At 38.2% G+C, this 23,795-nt stretch overlaps 1 protein-coding gene across 3 annotated transcripts in view; it reads left to right on the plus strand.

Annotated features, from left to right (window-relative positions):
• Nucleotides 1-23,795, plus strand: part of SNX24 (sorting nexin 24) — a 163,628-nt gene that overhangs the window by 116,771 nt on the left and 23,062 nt on the right. The gene's annotated exons all lie outside the window — the stretch shown is intronic.

Here is a 23,795-nt window from a genome sequence, read left to right on the forward strand (position 1 = left end):
AAGACAAGATTCTGTGGTAACTTGGTCCTCTTCCCTATTATGCAGCAGAAACTGCTTCTAAAATGCTGGAATAGTGTTTTCCTTTGAAAAAAGTTAGGTTAACAGCTGCTTTGCTGTCTCATCACCTGTTGCTACATGCCAGTGCTTGACAAGCCTCAGTTACCTCCAGAATCAGGTGGTCATGAAGCCTCAGGCCAGCGTGTCCAATACCACCGTGGTGTCTTCTCAGAAGTGCTCTCTTTCACTTGATGAGCAGTTTCTGTACTAGTTGCCTTTAAACATTTTGTGAACCATATTTTCTTACTTCCACACTAGAGTATATTTGTGAACTTAGTTTTCACAACTGTAAACCACATATGAATTTGACATTTTACTCTTAAATTACTAAAAGGATCCGTTTTATGGCCAAAAGCCATTTTATCGTTATATATTTTCACCTTTTCTTCACTTCTTTAAAAAGTACCGGCAGTTAGTATTCTTTTGGGGGGGCCTTTTATTCTTTTGGGGAGTCCTATATAGACCCCCAAAGTTTTTTGGTTTTTGTTTTGGAATCACTCCATGAGAACTGTAGGGTAGGCATAATTGAGCTGAGAAAAACAGACTAAATTATACTGAACTGAGATTCTGTTTTTAATGTTTTCATTTTCCACTTACCAGAGAAGGAGCTTCCTCTTGTTCATGTCAGCAAAACTGCAAACCACCACTTATCAAACTGCTGGGATTGTGAGCAGTCAGGACTGCAAAGATTAAGTTTAGAACAGGTTTCTAATCAAGATGTCAGATTTATAATAATCTCTAAGTTAGTTTTACTTCTTAAAGGAGTTTTCTCATTATTATTATTCATGTAATCATAGATATCTATAAAGGTAAAAAAAAATCTCTTATGTAAAATAATTCTTTCTTTTTCTCCACTTTTTATTTTTGTGTTTTTTAAGTCATACATCTGCATATCTGTTCCTAGCCATTCAACTCTGGCTGAGGACTAATTGAACATTTCTCTTTTAATCCAATGTGGGCACGGTAAAGGCCTTAAGGAAGCTGAGTAAACTCGGAGTACAGCAGAGAAGCCCTGTGCCAACTGATGGCCACCCTATCCCTTATAGCCCAGGTCCTTAGAATTTTGAGTTTAATTCACAGATTAAGAAATGATGTAATGGCAGCTTCGCTTCTTATAAATGACTCTCTTAAACTGCAACTGAAGAACAGGACCTTACGTATTTTTTAAAAATAAATAATGAGCTTTTATTATCCTCAACAACTGAAGAAAATCAAGCCTGAAATCTATGGCCTTAAGTAGCCCCACTATGGATGGTGGAAGACCTTATGTATTTTTTTGAAGGATGTACAGTTTGAATTTCATTCAAACTGTAGAAGCCTATAGAAATAAGAGTATCTGTGAAAGTCCTGCTCGTAACATGAGACGAACTGTTCTTTGTTCTCGTTGAAGATTGTGAACAGTGTGTTAAATAATATTAATGGCTGGGACTGTCAGTACTTAACAGTACTTTCCTTGTACAAGTGATTTTATTGATTGATACAGACTCAATGTAACGGGAGCAGATTATTTTTACTGATTTTATCGAAACCTTAACCAAGTTTGTTAGTGCACCACTTATCTTTAAATAGATCTAGATGATGATGTAGATTAAGAAAAGCAGACCACCATCCATCTCTTTTTGATCTGTTAATAACTTAAATCCATCATTGCTAGCAAGTGTTTTCAGATTCTGTTGTGCATACATGTTTCTCTTGTCCTCGGTTAGAAATCCTATAACTTTGTTTCAGTGGTTGGTTTTTCATGCAGGAAAACCCTAACCACTTATCCAGAATTTGGCAGATAAGTTTGTCATAATTGGTGAAGTAATTGACAAAATGTGAAGGAAAAAAAAAAACTTTAGAAGTCTCTGTTATTAAATTCCATTTTTGTAGGCAATAAGCTATAGATTTTTAGGTTTTATGGTAGTTATGTGAGAGTTTTTTGTGCTAAGTTGAAAACACTCTATGAAGCCTAATTACACTCTAATAATTTAGGACAATGTATGATATTTCTTCTCATTATACTATATTTTAAAGATTTTGCATTTTAATTATAGAGAATTGTGCTGCTTAATTTCAAATGCCTTTTCTCCCCAGTGATTTGCCTGCTTCCCATTGATCTCAAAATAATACTTTGTTTAAAATAATTTTTAGTGCGGAAAAATGTAAGTTTCTGAAGCCGGTCATACATGTTATTTCTTTAAAGATCACAGTATACTTTCTTTTCAAAAAAATAAACCAATATTTAAAATTTTCTGATGATGCATTCTTCCTCACCTTCCGTGGATAAGCCGGGTGGAAGCCTGTCCTACATAACTATGGATAATGAGCCTTCACAGGTCAGATGGGTCAGTGGAGGTGAGATGAGTAATGGCAAATTGAGAAGTTTTAGGAGCCTCAGAAACGTTTATGATTTCATGGAGAGGAACCTGTGTGAAAGAAGGAGATGGAAAGAAAATATGTGTTCCAGTGCTCCGTGGCCCCAAAGCTTTGATCAGGCTTAAAACTTAAAACTTTGGGAGTTATAAATCTATGAATTATCAGGTGTTGACCACCTGGTTTGGCAGTCTGTACTGATATAAAAAATACTCTCGGTAGTCATTAACTAAGGTTCAATGCCCTAAACTAGAGCGCCGGGTTAATAAGAGGAGTGTTTTGGGTTGAGTCTTCCTCTCGAGCCTGCTGTTCTTTGGCAGGGCTCAGGGCTGATGCTGTTCCTAGAAAAAGAATGGGTGAGAACACACAGACCTTTCCTCATTTCTGGGAGTCCAGCTCAAAGCCCCTTCTAGAAACAGGTATCCAATAGTTGGTGATGCCATTTCATGCATGTGGAGAGAAAGACAGACAACCTGTTACTTTTTCTTCACATTCAGACTTCTCTTAAAAAGTAGATGGTTTTATCTGACAAAAACTTAACACCTTGAGCTAGCATTATATCTCTGTGACTATCAGTTTCTTTAAGGTAGCTACAGTGGTCTTGAGTCTCTCTTTACTACTGCAGTTTTCTATTCAGAGAAGATTTTAGGAAGCCTGACATTCTTGAGATATTTTTGTATTTTATCAGATTTGTATATGATGGATTCATGAATTTTTAAAAGAACAGGCTTTTGTAGTGAGGTTCACTTTTAGTTTGATGATTGTAGTTTAATCAAAGGAAGATCATAATGTATCTATTCTGTGGCCATTTATTTTCTGATCTTAGTCTATTTCTTCACAGACATCAAGAGTTCTCTCCTTGCAGGTTAATATATTTTTAGTATTACAGTATTTTTTGTTATTGTTCTGATTTGCACGTATGTTCATATTCAACAACTTTGAAAAACACAAAAGAATAAAAATAATTGTCTGTAATTCTCCCACGTAGACCACTGGTTCTGAACCAGGGGCAGTTTTACCTCACAGTGGACATCTGGTGATGCACAGAGACACTTTTGGTTACCACAGCTGAGGATGCGGGCGCTGCTAGCACCTAGTGAGTAGTTCAGGGAAGCTAACCATCCTACAGTGCACAGGACAGCCCCAAGCAAACAGGCATTTGGCCCACAGTGTTAACATTGGCAAGGATGAGAAGCCCTGATTTAGACCTCTCAAAATTATAGTGTGCTTCCTTTGTCTTTTTCCTATGCATATTTTTAATCTTATATTTTAAAATACTTGTTACATCATCTATAATGCTTTAAAAACTCTTTTAAAAATACATCACAAACGTTTTTCATGTGTTAAATATTCCGCTAAGAGAAGGGTTTTTTTTTTTAATGTTTTAACTTTTATTATGGAAATTTTCAGCATGTAAAGACCAGACAGAATAACATAATAAAATCTCAGATACTCATCGCCCAGCATCATGGTTGATAATCAACCATTATCAGCTCAGGGGCAGTCTTATCTCATCTGTATTTTATCCTACTCTCCCATGTTATTTTGAAAAAACTCCAAGATATCATATTTTCATCTATAAATATTTCAGTATGTACCTCTAATAGATAAAGATTCTTTTTAAAAACAATTTTAATAAAGGCTTCATAATATTTTACCCTATCCTGTGGATACATTATAATTTATTTAACCAAGAGTCTACTGTTGAGTTTTGGGATTGTTTCTAGTTTCCCCCCCCAAAATTTTTTTTTAATCTTCATATGACATATTTTCCTTGTTCTACAGGTGAAATAGAAAGTGTGCAAACTAAGCAAGGCAAGAATGAGCACAAGACCCTTAATTTCATTAAGCACTGTGTAACTGGTAAAGATTAATGTACATATCTCTTGCTAATTCTTTCCAATTACTTAGTTCATATAAATTCCCAAGCCTGGTTAATTATGCTGAAGTCAGGTAGTAATTTTGAGCAGCGTTCCAACGACAAGGGAATTTTCCTGGTAAAACCTTGCCCTCTCACACAGACTCTCAGCAGATTAGGCCCTCAGCCTGGAGTCCATTCATTTTCTGCTCAGGCCTAATTGCTGCCGACTGGCTGCCACAGGTACCTGGATAGCCTGTGTTTAAGGAGGCAGGGACTTCTGAGAACAAATCAGGAAAGATTAATTGTTTGTTTTGTTCCCTCCCAAGAGAAATGTGGGTGCTTAATCAAGAAAAATAATTTCTTCTGTTGATTTAGCTTATTTTGAGAAAAGATAATCGTGTAAAGCTAGGTGCAAAATGATGCCTTTTATAAGAGGTATTGCCACTTACCTACACAAGAGACAAGGATACAGGGAAATAAATGTGAGACACTGATGAAATGGATGAGGATGGCTCACATTTCTCACAGTAAGTAATCTGGCTGTTGGGCTTTTATTTGTACCAGTAGTGCTAGCTAGTATTGTCATTTGTTTTGTCTGGGTCTTCGGAAATCTAATCAAGGAGACAATAGTGTAAAAAAAAAATCAACAACACTTTTCCAAATTGTTCTTAATTGCTGGAGTATAAAGTGAGCTAAATGCTGTGATGTTTCCAATTAAGGGGCCTATTTTAAGCAAGCAGTATTAAATCTATCTTTCCCGATCTGATAAATAAGCAGTCAAAGAGCGGAGTAGATTATTTGAGAGCCATTAGTTCCAGATTCCTTATAACAGGTAGTGTGAGCCAACATTTATTAATGATTTGGGGCAATTTTTGGCATGGTAACTGTGTCACTAGTATCTTCTGGTCAGTTGAAAAAGGAAATTGATTAAATGTTACATCATATTGCTTATGATTTTTTTGTACCCCAAACCACTTGCTTTCCAAAATCTCAAGTTATATGAAAAGAACTTTTGATATGTTCTAAATCAGAGTTTACCTTTGACTCTGGAAGATGAAAGGGAGTGAATTAGAAGAGGAATGTGTATTGTCCCTCTGACAAGAAGGGATAGAGCTATAAACACAAGAGTGTCTACACTAGGCAAGAGTTGGCACAATTTTTTCTGTAAAAGAACAGCTAGTAACTATTTTAGACAATACACACTGTACGGGCTGTCACACCCTTCACCTCTGCCACTGTAGTGTGAAAGCTGCCGTAGATGATGTATAAAACAAGGAGAGGGGCTGTGTTCCAATAAAACTTTATTTGTAAAAGCAGGCAGCAGGCCAGATTTGGCCCTCGGGCTATAGTTGATCCCTGGACTTAGAGGCTGGTAGCAGATTGGGGTGGATGGGTAACAGCAGAGGGCTGGAATGAAGAGCATGGCCTGGCATCAGGTGGATGTGGGTTCAGAGTCCTGAATCTCTACTTGCTGCTGTGTAAGCTAGGGTAGTTAATTAACTTCTCTGAGCACTAGTCACCTTTTCTGTAAAGAGGGATGAAAAGATATACCTCATAGAGTTGTTAATGAGGATTACATGAGCTAATATACATGAGGCATTATCCAGTTCCTGAAATAGAATAGCATACAATAAAAAAATACCTATCATTTTTTCCCTCAGATCCAGGTTATATGTGACACATTTGTTTGTCTTCATTTTTCTGAAATCCCAGAATATTCCTGGGACTCCAAGGAGCCACAGGGATTAATGCCTAATCTTCATTATTTAGCCATGAAAATTAAATTAGAAAATATTCTTTCAGGAACCTATCTAACCAATTCAGCTAAAACCGTGACTAATTAAAAATGCTTTTGGAGGCCATACAAGGCAGAAATTTTGAAAATGATACAGAATGTTGTCACTAGGAAGTGTTGGTAAAATCTTTTATCCATTCACTCCCTTATTCATTACAGTAATTCATAAAATAAACACTTTTTCAAGACCTATTCAGGATCAGATACTCTGCATCATACTTTACATTTATTACTTCACAGTCCTCACCACCGTCCTTGCTCAGTAGCGTCATCTGGTATTTGAAGTCAGTCTGCTTAAATACGGACCGTTTTGTATAGGATGACATGTGTAAGCCTATTTGTAAAGTACCCCCGTTTTCCTCAGTAGACAAAATAGTAGCAACCAGCAGGCAATTTGGCTTGAACTTTTTAAAGAATCTACTGGTCAAGGGCGAGATCTGAGGAGTGCTGAGGTGGGACTCTTCTCCCTAGAAGAGCAATACATGTAGCATTCTCGGTAGCAGGTCTCCAAGGTGGAGTGTACCTGATGACCCACTGGGGTGCAGGAAGCAGTCATGCAACTTGCAATTATATTGATTTTTAAAAATCTGATAAAGAAGTAAGTTTAAGCTTTATTAATATTGCTGTACAGGGAATTACCTGGTGGTCCACTGGTTAGGACTCAGTGCTTTCACTGCCTGGGCCCAGGTTCAATCCCTAGTTAGGGAACTAAGATCCTACGAGCCATGCAGCGCAGCCAAGAGAAAAAAAAAAAGTGCTGTACAGACCGATACTGGCCCTCTTGTGAGTCCAAACATCAGTCAGCCTGGGGTCCACAACCAGATGCCTGACTCTGGTGCCCTCGCTTGCTTGAACATTCTAGTCTGTTGCAGTTTGCAGTGCCCGATTAGGTGGATTTATGGGGTATATTACCTACTTTCAGCTAAATCTCACAGAAGGCTCAAGTAGCTTAATAAGAGCTACTTATCTGTGGAAAGAAACCACAGATTGAAGACAAAGCTAGAAAATGCTAGCCCAGGTGCATGGCGAACAGCAGGAAGATGGCCGCACTGGTGCCAGCACTGCTTCTGTTCCTGCAAGCTCTGCAGCCCTCCCTTAACCTGGCCCTTCAGACAGAAAGCCCTTGGAACACCAGGTGGGAAGGACGGTGGCTTTTGAAAGAACACAAGCCTGGGAGGGAACATAATAAAATTGGATGTTTGAAAACTTTTCTATCACTGTGGGATTTTGTTGCCAGAATTAATGCGTATAACCTGAAATTCTCTCCAGCTCCCTTAAGACTTGGAAAGGGCATTTTCTAACCTGTTCAAAATCTCTCACAAGAAGAGTTTCAGTGGGTCTTGGACCCAGATTTTTTCTAAACGCAACATTTTCCAGTTGTTCTGTAAGAACAACTGTGTGACATCAGGAAAGATTTCCTGGCCACATTTCATTGAAAATTCTTAATGTTATTGGAGAATGGAATTGGAAAAATTAGTATTAGGATTCAGTAAGTACAGCTGTTGGATCTATTTGTCTTTCTGAGATACTGTTTTCTACAATAACAGTCATTAAAGCCAAATATTATGAAATAGAATTTTCAGTCACTCTTGAACACAACGGAGAAAAATCACTGTGTTCCAACCTAAGAGAGCATAGTCAATCACGTTACTCTCATGTTGAAATACCATTATCTGGAATTTTTAATAAGAACAGAAATGTTCTTTGTATCATTAATAAATACAACAAAGGAAAATTTGTTTTAAATATTAGTTCATCTTTATATTACTTTAAAATTTCCCTTGTGTATGTTTTAAATAGTACATAATTAATACAGTAGTACCTTTACATCAGGTACAATTAAATAAGTATTTTTTAGGGTGAGACCTCAGCCCTTTATCATTTGAGACGTGTACGATAAAAAATGTTCGGGAGGCATTGCCCTAAGGCACTGCTCCATGTCACTGGAAGCCCCTGTTCCATTCATGCCAATGTGTTTTAAGTAAGTAAAATGTGTTTAGAACTTTTTTTTTAATAATCTTCCTGTGGTACTTCCTTGTAGTGTATTAGATAAAGTGCTCTATTTCTAAAATTATTTATTTTAAAAGGCCGTTCTCAATGCAGAATTTGGCAAACTCCCATTTTGCTTGTGGGGTGTAAATGGTGGGTGGATTTCAGGCTGGATGAAGAGGCTCACCTCCACACACCGGAAGCCGAGGGAATTGTGGTTCTGATGGTTGGAATTAAAGTCTAAAGAAAGTCTGAAACTTTTTAAAACATTCTGTGGCTTTGCCTTCTCTACTTTATCTTGTTCTGATTTACAGAATGAGTTTTTCCACAGGGGATGGCCTCTTCCTTGGTGGGTAATTGTGGCTTTTATCCCATTTCCTGTGTTCCCCACCCCTCGTAGTGATTCGAGAAGGCTAGTCGTTGCCTCTTGTCCCAGAGTGCCTTTTAGGCAGGAGGCACACCAATAAATTGAATTCTCCCCGTTGTCTCCCTCATCCACCTGGGTAGGAGGATAGGGTCACAACACCTGAACAGAGGATAGGATGTTGGAGCTCTGATCATCTGTCTCTGTTACGATTTCAAACCATTCGTGATAGGAGACTCACCTCCTTCCTTACATTCCACGCGCACAACCGAATTCAGCAGCATCATACCCAGGATGCTCTTGAGCTTATTTCAGGTGTTACTGTTCTTTGCCTTGTCATCCCGCTGTTGGAGACTTTCTCCACAGAGCCTCTCATACTGTTTTGGAAAAATTTGGGCCATTCTTAGGTTCCTTTATGAAATCACCCTTTCACTAAAAACAGTCCCAGGACTGTGTCCTGGAAGCTATTCGTGATCAGTCAGAGGAGTACTTTGCTTGTCATCCCCACTGCCATTTTCACTGTTTGTGCTTTGCTCCTTTTCTCCAAGATCGTCACGGTAGTTTCCTCAGGAGCTCTGGCTACTCTGTGTAGTTTCTGGGTAAATATTTCTTCTCAGCTTCGTCTCTGATCATGATACCCACCTACCAAGAAATTATTTCATGGCTCCTTGTCAGCTACTAAACTATGATGTTCTTACGCCAGGTGTTCAGAATGGCAGCCTTACTCTGCATGGAGCTTACGTGACAGCCACATTAGCCTAATAACTGCCCCTTGTCTTGGCTCTTGTGTTTACCGTACCCTGCACCTGGTACACCCCCTTGTCTCATCTCTGTTTACCAACACATCCCACAAAGCTCATTTCCAGTACCTCCTCTTTATGGGTCCTTTCTCATTTCTCCACACCCAGATGTAATATTCTCAAACTCTAATGCACTTTACTTGACCATTATCCCATCCCATTTTACTTTCTGTTACAGCTCTTAGGGTACTAACTTTATTTCTCCACACCTGGTTACCAGTCCTGCATGCCACCCATCTGGCCTCCCCCAGCATCTCCTAACTGTAGCTCAGCCCACCCTGAATGCTACTTCAGGACTGCCAGATAGATAGTTTGGTTTTAATGGTATTTGATGTTATTCTAACTCTTCCTTTTGTTATTTTTGTCCCTCTCTGATAGTTTGGGATAGAATATTAGATTCAAATATAAGGAATACTGACTTTGATTATGCAGTATTTCATTGCATATACTCTCTGAGTTGATAGTGGTATTTTTGTATTATTTGTTATGTGCAACATTTAAAATTTGGCTACATGAAATTTAAAAATCCTCTTCAGCAAAAAGTCACCACAAATTCAAATCATAAGACAAACAGACTAAAAAACTGTACAATATATACGACAAAGGTCTAATTCCCACCATATGCGAAGTGCTTTTATAAGTCACTAGGGGGAAAACAATCAAATAGGAAAATGGGCAGAATTCATTCATTAAAAAGTAATTACAAATGGTCAGTAAAAAAGAGAAAAATACTTTATTATTAATCAGAGAATAGTATATTAAAATGAGATAACATATTTACTTATAGATCTGCAAAGATCTATAAGTTAAACAAACATTTAAAACAAACATTTATACTGTTAAAACAAACACTTATACTCATTGTTGGTAAGGAGTAAACATTCTCGCATACCTTTAAGGCATCTGCCAATTGTGGCAACATCTTGGAAAAACAACTTGGCAATTTCGTTTCTGAATTTATCCAACAATTATTCTTGCATAATTGGGCTATGCTGTATGTAAGGCATTTATTTCATTTCAATATAATTACAAAAGTTTCCCAATAAGAGTAGAATTGGTTAAAAGTATTAGAATATCCATACAGTGGAAGGCTATACAAAATACTCAACAGCAGTTCAAAAGAATACTGTAATTCTATATATACAGATAGGAAAAGATGTCCAGAACCTATGGACTGATACAGAAAGAAAGAAAGAGAGAAAGGGAGAAAGAGAGAAAGAGGGAGGGAGGGAGGGAGGAAGAGGGGAAGTTCTCCAGAGACAAAAAAATTTTCAAGTAATGCTTTGTCTTATGATCAGTAACATTCACGATTTAGAGCTCCGTGAAGACCAGAATACCAGAAAATCTTGTAATCAGAGTTATAGAAAACAAGCAGATAAAAGACCTTATCTTTTTATGGTTGAAGTTTTTAAAAGCCTTTTTAAAGTATAAGAAGTCTGTGTTATTTATTCTCATAACCACAATTTTTTATTGTTATTCTTCTTTTTGGCAAGACAAATCCCATGAGTTTAGTAATCCTGCAGTATTATCACCAGCCAAATAAGAAAATTTGCTGTAGAAGTGTAAGGATGACAGTCGCTTTTCCAGATTGATGCTATTTATTTTTCATTGGCACAGGAAAGGTTGCTGAGCATCTCCTGGTCAGTTTCTGCCAGCCCTTTACGCCGGTAATTGCATTGTTCCGTGTCTTTATCGAGGAATCCCTTGCCAGTAAATTTTTGGGAGGGACAAGTGTCAAGGATGAGAAGCCACAATGAAGTACCCGGGACTGAGCAAAGATTACACTACTCAGGTCATTCTACAAAACTTGTCAGTTTGCTGCCCAAATAAATGCCTCGAGTGCGTAAAAAACGGAGCATAGTGACCCCAGGAGGAAAAATCAATTGCAATTCATATTTCATATGCCTGTAATTGCTTGTGAAAGCATGGCAGCGGTTTGTTTGCAGGGCAGCTCTTCCTCTCCTGTTGTTTCCTTTCTTTTCTCAGTTCTAATGGTCACGTCTTTCATGTGCTCAGATTTACAGTGAAGCAAAATTTGGGGCTTTTTTTTTTTTTTTTCCACATCACCATTCTTATTACTGGTGCCCTGTACTGGATTTGATCCGTGCATTGAACTGTAGACAGGCTAAGACCATGCACTAGAAATTGTTAGTTTGCTCTGTGATTCTTGAAGGTTTGGGTGTTTTCTTATTTGTTCATCCGTTTTGCTTTGAGGTGAGAAGGGGGGTTGTGGAAGGAATCATCTTTCATCAGGACAGTTATTCGTTTATTAGGATTGTAAACAACAAAAGTGAATTTTGTGTGTGTGTGGAGGTGATCTTAAATGCTTTTTATTTTTTTAATCAGAAGAGGGGATTCATGATACCTGCTAATTTTGAAAATCACCCAATCCGTCAACCCTATCAACCCTCTTTTGCTCCAACATCCCCACCGCAGTTCTTTCTCATGTGAAGCTACTTTTGGATTCGTAAACCTTCTGCGGACTGAGATGTCATAGGGATGGAGAAAATGCTGCTCACTTTATGGATTACTGTTAAGTCAACAGAACTTTGGCAGCATTGATTAACTTGACAGTGAGTACAGCAGTACATTTATCACTTATGGCTGTGCTGTAGAAAATCTAATAAGAGGCAAACAATTCCCTTTAGAGCAGTAACAGGTTCACTGTGGCTAACGGTGCATGCACTGGAAATTTCTGCCTTTAAATTATACCCTTGCCGCTGGTTGGGTCATTGACTCAAAGCTACTGCGCTTCTGTAGTCATGCTGTTGTTATTAATTTTATCACAGTTATTTGATTTAAATACATATTTAAATTTTTATGTATATGTAGTGTTTTTAAAAAGCTGAGTAGATGAATTAAATACAGTTCTAGAATGATGATCTTAAATAGCTAGAAATAGAGAGTTCTATTGTATGAAGCTAGGAATATCGCAAGGAAATTACTTCCCACAGTCAATGCTGTGTAATTTAGCTTGTTTCATAAGGGAGAACTTTGAGAAAATTTTAGTCTCAGCTAAATACTTTGTAAAGAAAAGTACTTATGATAGTGTTTGATGTGAAATTACTACAAACATGTACTGATAGAAATTTGGTAGGATTTTTCTTTTTTTTTCTTCATACTAAAGATATCCCATTAAGACTTTAAATTTTATTTTCTTTCCTTCTGTGTATTAAACAGCATTACTCATTTCCCCCATATATCATTAAGATCTTTAACGGTGAACTTAGGTAAATGTGAGAAAATAGGACAAAATATGTTTATTAGATACCACTAATTATATCTAATGACCGGAGAGGTACGTATAAGTGTGATGAATTTAGTAGATCAGGGTAAGGAGCAAAAAGGTTAGGTTTTTAAACTTGTAATAGTAGCTAGAAAACTAAAACTATTTGATTAATAGGTAACTCTTGTCACTTTTATAGTAATCTGAAAATATGCTAAAAAAAAAAAACCACCTTGTCGGGGTACTTCCTATTTCACAGGGCAAGGTTTTTCTTTCTATTAAACTGTATTTTAGACTTTCTAGAAAGGTATCTAATTTATCTTTAAAAAAAATTCTTGTGCTGTGCTTAAATTCACAATTCAGCTGAAGAGAGCTGGTCAGAATGGAAAAAAAATCCATTTTTTTAGTGCTTTGTATTTTGCTAGGAAACAGTCTTGAATTGGGGGCTTTTTTACACAGTAGCATCTGTGAGATGATATAGTTTTCTTTGTTGGGAGAAAAGTATTCTGCCTGAATCAATTGTCAAGAGGTTTACTATAATAAGGCAGCTTGTGGTATGACTAAAAGAAACACTGTGCACAAGAAATTCCCACAGCAGTTTGTTTTTAGAAGAAAAACTGAGTTCACCTGAAACATGAATACATTGAAAACCAGGACTTAATAAGACAGAGCTTAGAAAGGGTTGCTGTCCAAAGGTCCATGTCAGGGATCTCATCCAATATCTGTCTGTGAGATTCTAAAAGGCATATAAACCAAAATTACTTTTTCTTGAGCTTTGAGAAGTACTGGCCTGAATCAGTAACATTCAAGCCTGTTGATGTTAGTGTTTGGATTTAATTCAGTGAGAATGTGTTCTCCTTTTTAACCTGCAGGGTAAACGTAAGGTACCCCCCTTCTAAAAACAGTCTTTTCTGCCACGTCGGCCACTCTGGATTTCACAGGTTACAAGAGGAGTGCGCTCACACTTGCCCTGGGGAACAGAGGCCGGGTATTGATTAACTATCACGCTGGCATCAGAACTACTCTTAGGATTCCATTTTTTTGTTGTTTTGCATATTTTATTGATCAAAGTGGTAAATGAGCATCAAGCGTGCAAGAAGACGATGAATTGTTTACTTGCATAAAATAACCTTTCAATAAGGGAAGATGCATGGCTTACACTTTGGTTCTGTTCTGCGGCCCGAAGCAGATGGCATTCAGCTGCTATTGATTTGCTTCCATAGTTAAGGAGCAGCCTGCAGCCCTGCATGCCCACTGCATTGTGAGAAGGGGTGTAGATTTGGGGACCAGAATGGCAGCCAAGAAGGACTGACTAACCTTCGCTAAAATCCTAAGGAAGAAAAATCTTATTTGGAAACCATGAATATCTACTAAAATGGAAACTTGAATTAACGTAATCAGATGTGTGCTGATGCTTTTAAAGAAAGAACATTTGTGGTCATCACTTATGCAGATGTCTCCAGTGAATAGCAAATAGAGTAATAATCACAGAATACTAATTTTAAACTTATTATAGCTAGATAAAAATTTTCCTCCTACCTTTGGGGTAGAATTATATAATCTTCAGATGTACATGTAATGTCCACTGCTGAGCCTTCTGGCCTTAACATAAATGTACACAAAAGTTGTGCTGACAGCCTCCTTATTTACAAGTTGTGTGATCTCCACTTATACAACAGTCCACCCATATCCTTTGTCAGCAATCACATTTGGTTTTAAAATGTCTTTCCATAATAGGTGGTTACAGATGTTGAATTTATAAATATTTTCCTTGAACCTGTGTCCAACAATGATTTTACATCTCAAAAACGAAGGATAGGCTGACCTACCAATTGTGGCTTTTTTTTTTTTCCCTTCCATACTCATGAAATACTGAAAACCACTTGTCAAAAACAATATGAACAAATAGTAGATATATTTACATGACAAAACATGTATTTATTATTCAGTAATACACATATTAGTCAAGCTTAGCTAAATAACTTAATATTTTCTTGCAATTTATAATTTTAAATATGAGTAAAATATTCTTAACAAAAATTTGTAATGAATCTGCTTGCCTGTAATAGCAGAACTTTGCAGACCTACTTTACTGGGTTCTTTCTCGTAAATAAACTGTTATTACAAATGATTGTTCTGAAAGCATTTTCATATGCTTTTCAATAACTTATTCTTTATAATGGAAACGTTTTATTATAAGCTATGTTCCTTCTTTGTGGGGGAGAGGGGCAAGTTCACTTCTATTGGTCCTGAGTAAATGTTAGCTCTGTCTCTTCCCTCCTTCTACTCCTACCCTGGTGATAAAGGTTTGGGAGGTAAATTTAACAAAAAGCAGTTGCCTTCACATTTCTTTTTCTTCTCTTCTTCTAATACCAGAAAACCCAACTAATTTCTCAAACCTTTCACACAAGAGACAAGCTTGGAGGGCAGAGGGCTTTAAGGTGAAAGAAGCCATGCTGGAAATGCTGGCGTGTTGAGTGGCTTTTGTGCCCTTATCGGTGACCACCATGTTTTACGTTCTCTGTGTCGCTTCCGATGTCTGGTGTGATGCAGAGAATATCTACTCCGTGCTTCTTCTGTGAAATACGAGATCTCATTTCCAAGGTAGGGAGAGAAGACTAGTTGTCATCAGGGTTGTCAAACTCAAAACAAAGTTGAAAAGAGAGAAGCCCTTCTCTTCCCTGCCCACTGTGTGGCAGGGAGCAGGGCATGTCTGGGAAAGGAGAGCCAAGCCAGGGCCTCTGATTTTGGCCGTGCTCACGCCTTGTCTCAAACAAACGAGAGCTGTGTTCATGAAGCCAAAAGGTAATCAGCAAGCTGAAGGTGTAGATGATGCCATAGGAGAGATACTAGAATGCTTCAAAACCAAGTTACCAGCACAACATTTGCGTGGCAATGTGTCCATGGTGAAAAAAACTTAAGCAAGGTGATTAGGATCATCTTGCTTAAATCCTAATCCAAGGTTAGGATTGATGGGCTCAGTTAGTTAGGTGTAGTCACTGAAATCAACTTAAAATTCCTCATTTTGAACTTGTACTGATTCAGGCAAGGCATGTAATCTGGGCCAATTTAATATGTTTTTAGCAGGTAATTACTATTTCTACCTGACATAAAATTGTGTATACAAAAAGTGGTATGTTTAATTAGTTTTTCATTAGAAAAAAAAAATCCACCTATTCCATTCTCTTGGCAACATCTAACACCAAGTATCAGCCGTATTTAACAATCTTTTTGCTGACCCAGGAAAAACTTTGTCAGCATCTTACAGTATTTATTTAGCCAAATCAACTGACAGACTCTTGAAGGTCAACTACAGGAGAGTGAAAAGACAGAAGAGATACGCTTTTTAATAGCTTTACTGAGGTATAAACTACATACCATGAAATACCATAAGTGTACAATCATTTTTATTAAATTTATAGAGTTATAATAGCACAGTCCAGTTTTAGAACATTTCTATCACCCCCAAAATTTCCCTCATGCCCAAAGAATCTACTTTTTTGCCTACATATTTTGAGCAACTCTTATCATAAACTTGAGAAAACAAATGCATGTTAACAATTGGTGGTACCTCCCTTTTCTTATTCATTAGCCTTTGAATCTCATTAGTGTGCTTCAGGTTTGGAAGGTGACTCATCCTTGCAATGTAGATCATCCTGAAAGGTGATAACTCTTTTTTTTTTTTTAACATCTTTATTGGAGTATAATTGCTTTACAATGGTGTGTTAGTTTCTGCTTTATAACAAAGTGAATCAGCTATATGTATACATATATGCCCATACCCCCTCCCTTTTGCATCTCCCTCCCTCCCACCCTCCCTATCCCACCCCTCTATATGGTCACAAAGCACCGAGATGATCTCCCTGTGCTATGCAGCTGCTTCCCACTAGCTATCTATTTTACGTTTGGTAGTGTATATATATCAATGCCACTCTCTCACTTTGTCCCAGCTTACCCTTCCCCCTCCCCGTGTCCTCAGGTCCACTCTCTATGTCTGCATCTTTATTCCTGTCCTGCTCCTAGGTTCTTCAGAACCTTTTTTTTTAGATTCCATATATATGTGTTAATATATGGTATTTGTTTTTCTCTTTCCGACTTACTTCACTCTGTATGACAGACTCTGGGTCCATCCACCTCACTACAAATAACTCAATTTCGTTTCTTTTTATGGCTGAGTACTATTCCATTGTATATATGTGCCACATCTTCTTTATCCATTCATCTGTTGATGGACACTTAGGTTGCTTCCAGATAACTGTATCTTAAAATGTGGCTTTTGGACCCCCAGACAGTCAAAAGAACAAAAATAGAAGGTAGGAAGTGGGGAAAAGGAAAGGCAGGAAGGCAGTAATTTAACTCATTCTCTTTGGTGCACACATTTGTTTTCCAGGGAAGAATGACTGGTAGATAATAGAAACCTCTTCTGTATTAACTTCATCCCTGACTCACCAATAGGAGCGAATGCTACTGGAAAGAGAGGGGGAACTTACACTGTCAGGCACCTGCTGCATTTCAGGCCCCTGCAGTGCTCCTACGTGTGATAGAATTGAACTGAAGGAGATGTTGTGTAGATCCCACTGCTACTTATTCTGCTGAAGACTGCAGTCTCCTTTCTTTTGAACAGTTCTTTTAGCACGTTTGATCGTATTCCATTTAGCATGTAAAAAGTAGTATTTTGCAGCAAATTAAACTGCTTTATGTATTACAAAACTTTACATTTATAGGCAACTTAATTATTTTGCTACTGGAAAAAAAGACCTATGGGTCATCTAAAATGATAACTGATAACAAAAGCATTTCTCATGGAATGAATTTTGTAGTTATCAGGATACATAGCGTACTGTCAACAGCTGAGAAAAAGATGTCAATGTTCAGTAGATATTTATTGAGCATCTACTGTGCGAGCTGCCTAGCACAGAGCAAATTATTTGCACCTAACCCTTGCCTTTGAGGAGTTTGGTTTGGCCATTCAGTATCTAAACAAATAACTACAAAGTAGTATTTGTGTTTAGAAGAAATGTACACAAAATACACAAATACTAAAGGGATCAGTTTGTTTTGTTATGTGGATAGTTCAGAGAAGTTACTTAACTTTCAACAAGCATTTTAGTAGAATAAAAACTGGCATTAAATTTGAAAGTAAGAATAACAAAATTTAAATTTTTCCACAGGGGAGTTTCCTGTATTATCTACAATGGACAACACGTTAAGTATATACCTATTCATTAGGTATATCCACTTTTAAAACTATTAGCTCTTTTTTTAAAGCACATTTAGTAATAGTAGTAGTAGTGCTAATAATGATACAAGATATCACTAGTTATTGATAAAATAAAATAAAATTTTGAATATTTACTTCCAAATCTTGCCTGTCAGCTTTACTAAGAAATTGAGGAAATCAGAATAAAAGAAGGTTCTATTTTCAGTAATATTTTCTTCTCAATGCTTAAAAGAATAACTATTCAATTAGTCCCAGAGGTGGAAGTAAATGAAATTCATGTCTACTCTTTTATTTATTTATTTATTTGTTTGTTTGTTTGTTTATTTATTTATTTATTAAATTTTGGCTGTGTTGGGTCTTCGTTGCTGCCCACGGGCTTTCCTTAGTTGCGGTGAGTGGGGGCTACCCTTCATTGAGGTGCGCGGGCTTCTCATCGTGGTGGCTTCTCTTGTTGCAGAGCACGGGCTCTAGGTGCAGGCTTCAGAAGTTGTGGCACACTTGCTTAGTTGCTCCTCGGCATGTCGGATCTACCCAGGACTAGGACCCGTGTTCCCTGCGTTGGCAGGTGGATTCTTAACCACCGTGCCACCAGGGAAGCCCACATGTCTACTCTTAATAAGGGATTCAAGTGAACTTTCCTGACGTTGTTGTTTGCAAGTGCAATAATTAGGTTGTATTTTGATTGTTCTTTAAATTCCATCCCTTTATTTTTTTTCTCTTAAATATTACTTAAATTTTGCATGTCTTATTGACTTCTATGTAACTAAAGGGCATCTTATAGTTTTTCTTCTCTTTTGTTCTTTGCCTGCCTTAAGGCAATTAGAACCTGTGATTTTTAAGCACTGTTGAATGTTTGGCTCTACCCTGTACGATATACATAAAATATAAATAATTTTCCTTAGATTCTGTTCATCTCAAAGTCAAATTCATTTGAGTCATTGATCAGAACAGACTTTCAGGCCAAGATCAGGAGTTAGCTTACAGCATTAGCATGACTGGTCACTCAGACTTCATCATGATCCTTCAAATACAAGCAGCAAAGTAATGCGCAGTTATTTTAAAACTATGATTGTATTGCTTCTATTTTTATTTATAGTGAAGTAGGTATACTTGAAAAGGTATACTTTGGGGTTTGCTAAAATTTCTTATTAATTGTGGTGGTCATTCATCAAATTAATAACAGAAGGCCACTGAAAAATCATTGAGATCCGTTGGTTTGGTATAGCATCAGCATCAGTGTTTTTTCTAGAGTATCCCTCTTTGCATTAATTAGTGAAGAAATGCCTATTCTATCAAAACTGGGTTTACTGGTAGAAAGTTCAAACACAGATACAGATCCATCACCCTTCTCTCTGCAGCCTGTTCCCGCCTTACACGTATATGATCATTGCAGCAATCTGTTGAAAGTCTCAACTAGAAAGGGAGTTTTTCCCTGAAAATATAATTAGTCAATTAGTTTTTAAGCACTTAAACATTTCAGAGTGTATTCTAAGATCAGCTACCGTACAGCAAAAAAAATTGCATTTTTTTTTCATTTTTCCCCCCCAATTTATCAGATTGATCCTTCTTTTATCTCTGCACAAATGACACCGTTAGTGGAGCTGGGGATGTCTAAGCTTAAAGAAGCTCCTAAAAGATGAGAACATTAACCTCAAGTGCACTGAATTCCCGGAATGTCTTGCATTCTCCTGCTCAGTCTTGAAGTGGGCACCTGCTGTTTAAAGTAATTAGTTTCAAAGGGAATGTCAGATCAGTCCTCAGGAGTTTACTCTGACCCAAAAACCCTCGTAAGAAAATATCAGTGAGACAAAACAAGAAAAGTTATCACAGTTGGGACGCTCCCTCTCACTGTGTTATTCGTTATTCAGGGGCATGTTTTAAGAGTCCTATTTGCTGTCTCGCTCAGTTATTTTCTGGTTGCAAAATTGTGCTCAAGGCAGAATTGCTCTAGCAGGTAGCTGTTTTCCTCTTCTCAAAATGAAGACGTGGTGGGCTGAGTACAAAAAAAATTAGAAAACATTTGAAATTTTAACAATAGTTTTTAGTATTTCTTATGATAATAAGATTTAAAAATTAAAGACAAATTAAGCTTGTTAATTTTCAACTTACATTTTCCCATTAAAAAGTGTACTGAACAAGGCTATTTCCAGTTTCTCTTTTTATCCTTATTGATGTTCAGCATTATGAGCTGTAATAAAGAGGTTGAAAAGGGTCTCATTTGAGTAGCAGGATAAGTCTGACAACAAACGGCAGCATCACGATTCCGTTTGGTTTATTTTCCCTAAGACTTAGGTGAGCAATTGCTTAATTTGTTGGTGATTTGTAAGCCGCTAGTCTCATGACTCTTTGTTTATTTCCCTCTGTCATCCACCTTGGTTGAGTCTTTCTGATACATTCAGCCACACCCTGGCTGAGCTCCAGAGCTTAAGGGAGGGGCTATGGGCCCCCTTCTTGCCAGAGGGTGAGAGGGGAGCAGCTGACCCTTGAAGGACCAGAAGGTTATTAAAGAAAGAACTGCAAGTACCCTTTAGGGAGACAGTGCAACTGGGAACCAGTACAAGGCCTGGATGCTCAACTCACCTACCTCAAGGGGCACACTCTCCACCTTAGAGGATCTGGGCTTGGTGTTATTAACAGCTAGTCATTTAACATCACAGAATTAGTTTTCCCATAAAATGCTCTTGATCTTATCTACCTCAAAGGTGGTGATGAGAATTAGGTGGCCCAGTGTATATGGGGACATTTGGCAATCCATAAAATATTATGCTGATACCAGATATTACTGTGTTTTTTTAAATTAATTAATTAATTTTTATTTTTGGCTGCGTTGGGTCTTCGTTGCTGCGCACAGGCTTCTCATTGTGGTGGCTTCTCTTGTTGCAGGGCACAGGCTCTAGGTGCACGGGCTTCAGTAGTTGTGGCTCACGGGCTTAGTTGCTCTGTGGCATGTGGGATCTTCCCGGACCAGGGCTCGAACCCATGTCCCCTGCATTGGCAGGCGGATTCTTAACCACTGCACCACCAGGGAAGCCCCAATATTACTGTTTTTCTTAGCAAATACCTTGCTTAATTTCCTGACTGTCTATAAATTCTTGCTACAACATCCTGTAGCAGCTGGGCCTCAACTACTTTTGGTAAAGTATTTGCTGGGGTGGTACTTGTTATCTCCCAAAGTATAACCTTCCATCAGAGACTTCAGTTACAAAGTTTCTCTTTATATTAAGCCAAAATTTGCCTCCTCAGTATTTGCCTGTGTTGGGTTCTGCCTCTGGAGTAACCCTCATGCATGCAAAACACTGTTTTGGATGCAGAGGTAAAGGGTGAATAAAGCAGGCTCAGTCCTGCCATCTTGGAGCTGGAGTTGAAGGGACAAAACCCAAGTAACCTTATAAATAAAATAATTGCAAGCGCTATAAGGGGAACAAAAAATAAGGGAGCAAGAAAAAGATGATCTGGGAGTGAGAGCAAGTGCTTGAGTTTGAGTGGTCAGGGAAGGCACCTCTGAGGCGACATTTAGACCAAGACCTAAGACTGAGGAAAGTTAACCATGTCGAGTATGAGAAGAAGGCTAAGGGAACAGCAGATGTAGAGGCTGTGGGAAGGAGCATAGGCCCACCGGTGTCTCTGAAGACAGCGCCGTCTGTAGCTTTATGAGCGAGTGGGAGAGGAGCTCCAGGTGACGCTGATGATAGGCTGAATGTGAAAGGTGAAGGGAAGGAAGCTTTCAGCTTTGGCAGCTGGGTGGGTGGTGCTCTCATTTGCTGAGGTGAAGAAGGTGGTGGAGAAGGGGATGGCAGGTTTTTTGTTTTTTTTTTTTAAGGAAACAGCAATTTCTGCTTTGCACATTTTGAATTGAAGATATCTTTAAGAAGCTCAAGTGGAGATGTTAAATAGGTATTTAGTTCTATGAGTCTGTGGAACCCAGAAGAAAGTTCCAGCCTGGAGATATGAATATGCATCTCATCAGCATAAAGGTTTTAAAATCCATGGCAGTTGGTACATTCAGATAAGACTGGGAGACAAGAGGGCACTGGCTAAGCCTTGAAAAATCCCAACATTAGGTCAGGTGGAAAAGGAAGAGGTAACAAAGGAGAGTGAAAACAAGATAGGAGGAAACTGGAGGGTTGCAAAAGCAAAGAGTATTTCAGGAAGTGGGAGAGGGGTTGCTTGGCTGAATGCTGGCTACTGAGAAGTTGAGTATGTTAAGGACAAAAGTGGCCATTGAATTTAGCAACACAGAAGAGATCTGTGACCTTGACAGGCTGAAAATGGTGGAAACCAAAGCCATTTTTGTAGAGGGTTGAGTAATGGACGAACTGGAGATAAGAAAAGGAAACAGCATCTGTAGAACAGTCATGAGAACGTATGCCATGAAAAGAAGCAGAGAAGTAAGCTGTGTTCTCTGAGAGATTTTTTCAATTTGTTTATTTTGTTCTGTGAGATACTGGAGCATATTTGTAAGCTGATAGGAATGATTCAGCAGAGGTGATAGAAAGATGGATGAATGGATGGAAGGAAGGAGGGACGGAATGAATTAGATAGTGAATAGGCAGAGGAGATAAGCGTTTATAACTAAAGAAATATTTGAGAAAGTCAAGAGGTGGGCTGAGAGCCAGAGTATAACTAGAGGAATTGGCCTCTGAGAGAAGGAGTGGCACTTCCTCCACTATAGCAGAAGAAGGAAGAGAGGATGATGGAAGGGTAATGTAGATAGAGATGGGTGAAGATGAGGGACATCAAGTCTGGTGGCTTCTGTATTCTCACTGAAGTGTGAAGACTGTTTCTCAGCTTAGGGGGAGGGTGGAGGAAGGGGTAAGGGAGACTCAAAGAGAAGAGGAGGAGGTATGAAATGGATGATGGTGGTTCCTCTAGAGCAGTGGTTCTCAAAGAGTGGTTCCTGGACCAGTAGCATCAGCATCACCTGGGAACCTGGGAATTTTTCAGAAATGCAATTTCTAAGGTCCCATACCAGACCTACTGGATCAGAAACTTGGGAGGTGGAACCCAGCAATCTGTGTTTTAACAAGCCCTCTAGGTGATTCTGCTGCTGGCTAAAGTTGGAGAACCATTGTTCTAGAGAAGAGTAGCAAGACAATATTTTGTAGATAAGACCTTGAATTTAATGTGAATCCAGTTTCTTTGTACTGTGTGGTTTTCTTGTGGTGTTTAACAGCTGGGGTTGAGGCATGGATAAGAGATGCCAGGATTCAGCCAGAACTGGGGGATTCTGAGCACACAGAGAGGGGGGCCTGATGGGGTTGGAGGCATTTCAGGGAACTGATTATGATGGTCAATCATGGAATCTGAAGCTGGACAAGGAGGACTGACAAGTCAAAGGGGGCTGATGGAAGTGAGAAATCTCCAGATCAGTGGTTTGGATGTTTCACTGATAGGGGCGCAGCACCATTGCAAAGAAGGGCTCTGTATAGCACAGCTAGGTCATGTCTAACCTCATTGGTCCACAGAGATAGTGCTTTAAAGATCTGACTAAAGGAGTTCTGTGTAAAAAATTCCATAAAACAGATACTTTGGCCTGTGTGCATGCATTAGTGTATGCATTAAGAGGCCAGGAAGTTACGAGATAGTTGGATCTTATGCAAAGCACAAGCTTTTTTAAAAAAATTAACAATGACACAAGTAAAACCATATAGGAAAATGTTTACTTTCTTTAAATCAGCTTTTTAAATTATTCAGCTTCTGTGATAGATTATTTTTGTTCATCTTAAATTACTGCTACTACTAAGAATCATAATAATAAATAATATTTATTAGGTACTTACAGTACAGTAGGCACTGTAGCAGTTTCTTTATAGGCATGAGTCTTATTTCATCACGACTACAACCTCTGAGGTAGATAATATTATTGACCTTGTTGAAGCACGGAGGACCTAAGAAACTTACCTATGATTAATTTTAAACAATTTAAGTGAATAAATGTTCAAAAGTGCATAAAATTCTTATAAACAGAAACAACCTATTTACCATTTCTCCGTAACTATAAGATAATAAGGTGTAGTGTTCACTTGATCAGTGGCCACCCCCAGGTGATGACACCCAGCTGAGCCTTGGGGAAACATACATGAAAAAGATTTGCTGGCAGAAAATAGGAGCTTGCCTGTCAGGTGCT

This window comes from Delphinapterus leucas, chromosome 3, assembly GCF_059928025.1.
Source record: "Delphinapterus leucas isolate spDelLeu-1000000601 "Yukka" chromosome 3, BTC_Dleu_Yukka2, whole genome shotgun sequence".
In the NCBI taxonomy this organism is placed as follows: Eukaryota; Metazoa; Chordata; class Mammalia; order Artiodactyla; family Monodontidae; genus Delphinapterus; species Delphinapterus leucas.